At 41.3% G+C, this 8,623-nt stretch overlaps 1 pseudogene; it reads right to left on the bottom strand.

Moving 5' to 3' along the window:
- Positions 1–8,040, bottom strand: part of LOC124119075 — a 61,184-nt pseudogene extending 53,144 nt beyond the window's left edge.
- Positions 8,041–8,623: the final 583 nt, after the last annotated feature.

The raw sequence follows: 8,623 nt of genomic DNA, 5'->3' as shown, positions 1-8,623 counted from the left end.
TCGCGAATGAAATATATTTCGACTAAACTCGATGACTTGAAACAAATCTCGTCTGTTAGCTTGATTTACAACAGCCTTAAACTCATCCTCGATAATCAAGTGTGTTATATTTTTATTCTATACACCTTGAAACGCGTTTAGCTCCCCGTGACATAATGAAGCGTAATATATAATTAACTGTAATGGCAAATATGATTATGACAAGAATGGTGTTCCATCGTATGGATGTGACGTCAGAACTCACTGTGACATGCACACACACACTGGACAAAATATCATCCATTCCAAACAATCCAAAACTTGGAAATACCACCATTCCAAATGGAAATATGACCATTCCAAAATTTGTCAAGGTCATATTTCCAAGCTTGGATTTGTTTGGATTTGTTTGGATTTGTTTAGATTTGTTTGGATATGTTTGGATACAACATGTCATAATCATATCTGTTAAACGTTGTACAACTTTTGACCTAATGTGAGATTAGTATTGACATGAAAGTAAATAATTAAGAGTATTTTGGCGCTATTTACCACGAAAAGACCAAATCATGAGCAAATTTAACGAAAAGAATTTCTGTCATTTAAAGTGGCTACTCTTTATATTTAATTTCTTATCTTCCTTGTCTATAATCATATGACATTGACTATGAACTTTGAACAATTAAACAAATATTTTGTTTTCCCATACCGACTTAAGGTTGTCGTAGCACAAAGACCGTTTCGAGAATAGAGGGAGTCATTATTATAATTTGAACTAATATGCATATGTACATAATAGTACTAGGTATAAATGAATTTTGATAAGTGTTCGTACAAGAATATGAACTTCGAATTATCTCGGAATTATGCGCAACACATAGGGCTGGAAATTATATAATTGGTCTGGAACTATCTGACGGTAATTCAAAACAGGGAACAAGATTTCGTCAAATGAATCATTGAGCCAGGAATGCAACGATTTAAATGCTGACAAAATGAACAAACATATCTGGAACAGAGTAGACTGTTCATGCTACGTCTATTGCCAATGAAGTTTATCACCCCATGTTATAGCATTTGTTTCATATAAAAGATAGAAGCCAAATAAATGGGACAATTAGTTGTTATGAATTAGATTTACCTCTGTGACATATCACGCAACTGAATATCAAATAACCAATTACAGTAATTAACCTATACATGGACCATGTATGCAGTGAGTTCTTTATACAGAGAAAAGTGAAATTCAACAGTTGGCAATAGTTGACCATTTCAAAGCGTAAACAACGACCATAAGAGCTTTATTGTGATTTGCACAGCATTTGTTATGGTTGAATAGTACAACTTTCGGTGAAAATATCATCCCTGAAGCCTAACATGACCCAAAAATGATTGATGTACACAAACAGTTAATGTTCATATGAGGGAAATTCATTTCTCTTTAATTTTGTACTTGACCACTGAATAAGCAAAATATTCATATCAGCAACGAATGACTTTTACCAATGTTGAACGCAGAGGGTAATGTGTTTTTATTGCGTATTCCAATGGGACTATGATCAACATTCAAGACCATTGTCCCTCGACAAATCATCAGTAGCTTGTAGCGCACACAATAACTTAGTCTTCACCTGTATGTACCTTGTTTGTGAGTGTGATTGAAATGTGTTGTGGGTGGTTCACCACTTAAAGTGAGATCAAGGCGATGTTAATAACGTATACTATCCCATCTTCTACGTTTGAAATATCAACAAAAATAACAGAGATTATCCGTACTATTGAGACCCGTGAAGATCAGATGTGAAGATTAAGGTGTCTTGCAACATCGCGTTGACTCGATCCTGCTTCAAGAATTCCAATTGCTCGAAGACGCTCATTTTCGGACAGGCGTGGCATTTCGCAATGTTAAATAAATGCGTAATTTTGTTGTTTTTTCTGAGTGGTTGTCAGCACGATGCTAAACAATGCATATGGAATCCCGTTCACGCACATGTTTTCATACCAATTCTTGGGTAGTGAAATGCAAGGGGCTTGCATAAAAGTCAACTTTTGCATGGAATGCATACTTTTCTGTAGCAGTTGCGATTTTGTGACTTGATTCCATACATGTACTGCAATATTGAAAACCAAACTTCACTTGTTTGAAAAATACACTGATATATTGGTGTGACAGGAACTTTTGTTGTTGAGTATACTATTCACAACAATTATCTTTTTTAATTGGGACCGCCTCCGTGGTCTAGTGGTAGAGCGTTCGCCCGGAGAGCGGACGGTTCGGGGATTCCCAGCCGCGTCAAATCAAACTACGTTAAAAGATGATACTTGTTGCTACCCTGTCTGGCGCTCGGCTTTATGGGTCTAAAACAAGGACTTGTCGGCTTGGAGTATATTGTGTCTGAGTGGGGTATTCATGTTAAACCGATGCATGGTATCTCAGTGGGATAGCACTATAAAGCGACATCAGTCCGGACTAGTACAAGCAGCCACACACACACACACACGTGCAAGCACGTCGGAATATAAGTGCAATAATACTGGACGTGCAAGCAAACCCTATTTCACCTCACCTTTGAAAGTGTCTACTTAATAGTCGTTTAACGTCCATAAAATTACCATCAAACAATTCACTTCATTGACAAGGATACGCAACTTGGTCGTTATGTGATGTCCGCAGCAAAACATTATTGAATTTCTTGTGGCGCTCCAAACGTTTCTAATCGCTGCCGTGGTCTATTGGTAGAGCTTCCGCCCGGAGAGCGGATGGGACGGGGTTCGATCCCTGGACGCGTCATACCAAAAGACGTTATTATAAGATAGTACTTGTTGTTACCCTGCCTTACTCTTTTTGGCTAAAACAAAGACAGGTCGTATCAGAGTCAGTATACTGTGTCTGAGTTGGGTATTGATGTTCAACTGTGGCATGGTATATAGGTGGGTTAGCATTATAAAATATAAGGACTTGTACGAACAGTCACACACACAAACACGCGATAATTTAACGCGACATTTAACCCTATTTCACATCACCTCACATCAAAACTTTTCTGTCAACACTCATATGTCCTTCCAAACAGAATGCATCAGTTGTTTTACTAAGAGTCAGATTAGTCCATTTCCACATACAAGCTGATGTAACCGGAAACAAACCTTCAGCAACACAATCAAGTCTCGCAACAACCACCACCACCCTACCTCTCCCCCAACCCTCCCTCCGGCTACACAACCAAGTCTCGCAACAACAACCACCACCCTACCTCTCCCCCCACCCTCCCTCCGGCTACACAACCAAGTCTCGCAACAACAACCACCACCCTACCTCTACCCACCACCCTCCCTCCAGCTACACAACCAAGTCTCGCAACAACAACCACCACCCTACCTCTCCCCCTCTACCCACCATCTTCCCTCCAGCTACACAACCAAGTCTCGCAACAACCACCACCACCACCCTACCTCTCCCCCCACCCTCCCTCCGGCTACACAACCAAGTCTCGCAACAACAACCACCACCCTACCTCTCCCCCTCTACCCACCATCCTCCCTCCAGCTACACAACCAAGTCTCGCAACAACCACCAACACCCAACCTCTCCCCCTCTACCCCCAACCCTCCCTCCAGCTACATAACCAAGTCTCGCAACAACCACCACCATCCTACCTCTCCCCTTCTCCCCCCACACTCCCTCCGGCTACACAACCAAGTCTCGCAACAACGACCAACACCCTACCTCTCCCCTCCTCGCATCACCCTCCGTCCGGCTACACAACCAAGTCTCGCAACAACCACCACCACTCTACCTCTCCCCTTCTCCCCCGACCCTCCCTCCAGCTACACAACCAAGTCTCGCAACAACCGCCACCACCCTACCTCTCCCCCCACCCTCCCTCCAGCTACACAACCGAGTCTCGCAACAACCACCACCACCCTACCTCTCCCCCTACCCTCCCTCCAGTTACACAACCAAGTCTCGCAACAACCGCCACCACCCTACCTCTCCCCCCTCCCTCCAGCTACACAACCAAGTCTCGCAACAACCGCCACAACCCTACCTCTCCCCCCACCCTCCCTCCAGCTACACAACCAAGTCTCGCAAAAAACCACCACCACCCTACCTCTCCCCCTCTACCTACCACCCGCGTAGTAGCCTCTTGCATTGAATATGTGAAATACGTGAGTGATTGAATGTTATTGTAAACCACAACCTGCAATAGTCCAGCTATATGGCGACGATCTGTTGATAGAAACTGGATCAGGCCAATCTAAGTGATATTTATGTTCAAATATAATAGTGTCCAGCCATCAGTCGTCGTTTACAGTGCAAGGGTGAAATGTCCCTTTGGTCGTTTACTGGCTACGTTTCAACGGAAGTTCCGTCAATATTGAGGAATATATGTGTCACAGTTGTCAAAAATTCAATTTTTAATATTTCACAATAATACACAACAAACATCCCGCTACATGAATACATGCAAAAAACATACAAGACACAGAACTCACTGACTGACTGATATAGGAGATTTAACGTGCGCTTTCCGACTGTAGCGTATTTCGCACACGGGCCTGGCCGGACCATTTAGTGTATTCCGAAAAGGGTGAAAGTGATGTGTGCAAGAGGGGGCTTTTAGGGGTTGCTTATATTGATTTTTTGGAATTTTTAAATTTGGAATAAATGCCGAGATGGGTGGAGGAGGAAACTAAGGGAGCTGGGTGAGGTTAGTGTTTGTATGTTTATTGGATTTTGGATTGGTAGATTGATGAGTTTTTAGATGCGCTTAATTAGATCTGTTTTGATTAGGAATACGCCAAGGGCCTTGACGTTTTCTAGTTTATTTTGAGGGTTTAGAATTTCATCTAGAGTAGGAACCTTATTTAGATTGAGGGTGGTTTGTAGTGTGGTTCTGTGTGTTTGGTAGTGGGTGCAGTGGATGAGTGCGTGTTCTGTGGTTTCGGGTTGTTTGCAGTGGGGGCAGTTGCCTGTGGTGTGTCTTTTAAGTTTTTTTAGGTGGTTATTTAGGTTCGTGTGTCCTGTTTCGAGTTTTGTAATTAATCTGTCAATTTTTTTAGAGGGGTGTAGGATTTTAGGTTTGGCTAGTGCTTTCTAAGCACTTTTTTGATTTGGCTATTTGAGTTTTGATATTGATTATGCCATTTTTTTGTTATTTTTTGTTTGTTTACACTTTTAATTTCTGATTTTGAGGTGGGTAGGTTTAGGCTTATTTCTGGTATTTTGAGAGATAATTTAGCTGCTTTATCGGCGCTTTCGTCGCCGTAAATTCCTACGTGGGCGGGGATCCACAAGAAGGTTATTTGTTTGCCTGCTTTTGTTAGGTCGTTGGAGCTTTTAAGTATTTGGTTTATTAATTTAGGTCGTTTTTTGGTATTTATGTTTTGGAGGGCTTGTAGTCCACTAAGGGAGTCGGTGAGAATTAGGATTTTATTGTTGTTTTTAGATTGTTGGTTATGGAGGGCTGAGGCCATGCCCATAAGTTCGGCCGTGAATATAGATTGGTTGTTAGGGAGTCGGTAAGATTGTGTGGATATAACTGGTTGTGTGGTATGGACTCCGAAGCCTGTGTGGTTGGAGATCGGGTCTGAAGATCCGTCAGTGTATTTGTGACACCAATTTGGCCAATTTTCGTGTATGTATGCAAGTGTGGTGGTTTTAGCTATGTTTGGGTCGGTTTGTTTATTTATTTGGTTAGCTAGAGTTGTGTCTATTTTGGGTATTTTGAGTTTAGGGGTGAAGATATTTGATTTTTTGCAGTTTTGTTTAAGATTTTGAGTTTGGTGTTCATTGAGGTAGTTAGTTATTCTGTGGGATATTGGGGTGAGTAAGGGGTGTTTGCGAGCTAGACCTAGAGCTAGAGCTAGAGCTAGAGCTAGTTTCTTGGGCTAATGTTTTGGTTAATTAAGTTTTGGATGAGAGGGTTTGTTTGGGACGCGGGCCAGAAATTAAGGCTTAGCTGTTCCCTGCGTAGATTTAGTGGCATTTCCCCTGTTTTAAGCTTTATGAGATTGATTAGAGGGCTTGTGTTTGTTGAGGTGGGCTTTGTGAGTGTAGTTTTAGGTTTGGGCTAGGGTGTGAGCGTTGTTTAGGAGGTGTAGGTTGTTGTGAATGGATGGGTGAGTGGTTTGATAAATTATCACCCAAGGGAAACCGACGAGGACCTCGACATATGCGCCCAAGAAGCTAACACTATCCAAACCCAACCACAAATAACTAGCCTCCGCAGGATTAAATCAAATAGAAACGGAAAAACCACCCCCACACCTATTGTAAAAATAAACTTAAAAAAACCCAACCAAACACCCTGAAGCCCCCAAACATATCACTTTCGGCGCTAACCATAACTTAGAGGTCAAACAATACATCAAGCAAGTAAAGCAATGTTCTAATTGCCTACAATATAATCACACCGCTAACCAATGTACTTTCAAAACAAGAGTGCTCTGAGAGCACAAAATCCCCCGCATGAATTTTTTTAACGAGTCAAATGAAGCTCCGTAAAACAGGGGCAGTAACTCTGTCAAAATTAGTCGAAATGAAACGGGACTGTGATATGCGTATCATCAACATGTCATCATCTTGTGTGTAGAGTGTCAGGGATATTCTTTGGAAACTGTAGGAGGAGTTGATTTCACAAGCTTAGTACCCTCTCTCATAATTAGGCAAATGAAGCTCCGTAAAATAGGGGCATTAACTCTGTCAAAATTAGTCGAAACGTTACGGGAATGCGATATGCGTATCATCAACATGTCGAGATCTTGTTTGTAGAGTGTCAGGGTTATTCTCTGGAAACTGTAGGAGGAGTTGATTTCACAAGCTTAGTACCCTCTGTGGGACGGACGGACGGACGGACGGACGGACTGCGGCACGACATAATCCCCCTTCGGCCATTCTGGCCCGGCAGGGGGAAAAAACCAATTGCAATGATACTTGTCATGATACTTGAAGAAATACATTCAATGTATTTGCGAAACAAAATCATGAGTTTTGAGTAAAGGAAAATATTCTCGCCCATGGGCCAAACCTTTTTCTCGCCCATGGGCGAAATATTTCAATATCGCTATAAAATAGTTGAATTAAGTTAAAATGAGTTAAATTTTGTGTCATGATGCTTGAATGAATACATTTAATGTATTTGCGAAACAAAAACATGAGTTTTGAGTAAAGGAAAATATTCTCGCCCATGGGCGAAATATTTCAATATCGCTATAAAATCGTTGAATTAAGTTAAAATGAGTTAAATTTTGTGTCATGATACTTAAATGAATACATTTAATGTATTTGCGAAATAAATTCATGAGTTTTGAGTAAAGGAACATATTCCCGCCCATGGGCCAAACCCTTTTCTCGCCCATGGGCGAAATATTTCAATATCGCTCTAAAATCGTTGAATTAAATTAAAATGAGTTACATTTTGTGTCATGATACTTGAATGAATACATTTAATGTATTTGCGAAACAAAAACAAGAGTTTTAAGCAAAGGAACATATTCTCGCCCATGGGCCTACCCATGGGCCAGTCTTCGCCCTTGGGCAGGCCCATGGGCGACATAGTGTAAATATTGAGTTTTTTAACAATTTTTTTTTCATTTTTTCTTTCTTGGTATGTTCCCATGAAAACAGCATGTTTAATTTTGTAAATACCTTTGACCGAGACTGGGCAAAGACCGTAGAGTTTCTGGACTTTTGGGTTTCCAGAATTAAAATGGGACGTGTTTAATTACCTTTGAGGTTCTCCCTGGGCTTGCTATCAGCGGTGCTGTGCGTGGGCTTGAGGAGGCTCTGGAGGCTTGGAGGGGTGTTGCTCGCTTGGAGTACAAACTGCAACTGGGAGACAGAACTCACCTCGACACCCTGGATTTATAACACAATGGACGAGCAGGAGTGAGACTTCCCTTTGGACTTTTTCTGGCAACGTTTTAATGATTTGTTTCCGTTGCATTCAGTACCATCTGTGTCGTAACTCTTGACACACACGACTAACAGACCCCGAATACATCCCCACCCCTCCTTTGGAGAAAGGGGAGGTGTGATCCCTGACCTCCAAGTTTCAATTTGCCATGTCCGGAGGTCGAGTGATTATTCACAAATCTTACTGCGCAGTACTTTTCTCGACACAAGGAAGGAGATTTGACAGTGTTAAACAAAAATCAGCAGATCAGATGAAACATGTCACGAATGAATAGCCTTGCTGTGGCTAAACAATTTGTAACATTTTCGGAAACTTTGATATGTAAACAGCAAATATAATTCAGTTTAATGTCATCTTAAGATGTTAGTTTAATCCTGCTTATCTTGTGGATACCATAAAAATAAATCAAAGTTTATTTTGAGCTGGCATGAATATCATAAAATACTTAGTAAGTCTATCCTCATAATTTTCTCTATTCCACCATGCGTCTGGTCCCATACAAAATATTCTTCATGAATACTGTAAATCGTGAAATTAATGCAATGATGAGTCACCACATTAATGCGAGTGTCCACCCCTGGCCTAAAATACGTCAGGAACTTTATAAGAGTAGCCTTGTACATAGCACCCAGACTGTAGACTCAGAATTCCATAAAGGAGTTCTGGCTGACGTTCGACCGAATAATATCATTTGCTATCTTCACAAACTTAACTTCCATTAGTGT

Source organism: Haliotis rufescens, unplaced genomic scaffold, assembly GCF_023055435.1.
Source record: "Haliotis rufescens isolate VD_foot unplaced genomic scaffold, xgHalRufe1.0.p SCAF_10, whole genome shotgun sequence".
NCBI classification, from domain to species: Eukaryota; Metazoa; Mollusca; class Gastropoda; order Lepetellida; family Haliotidae; genus Haliotis; species Haliotis rufescens.
This window is presented reverse-complemented; position numbering and strand designations above follow the sequence as displayed.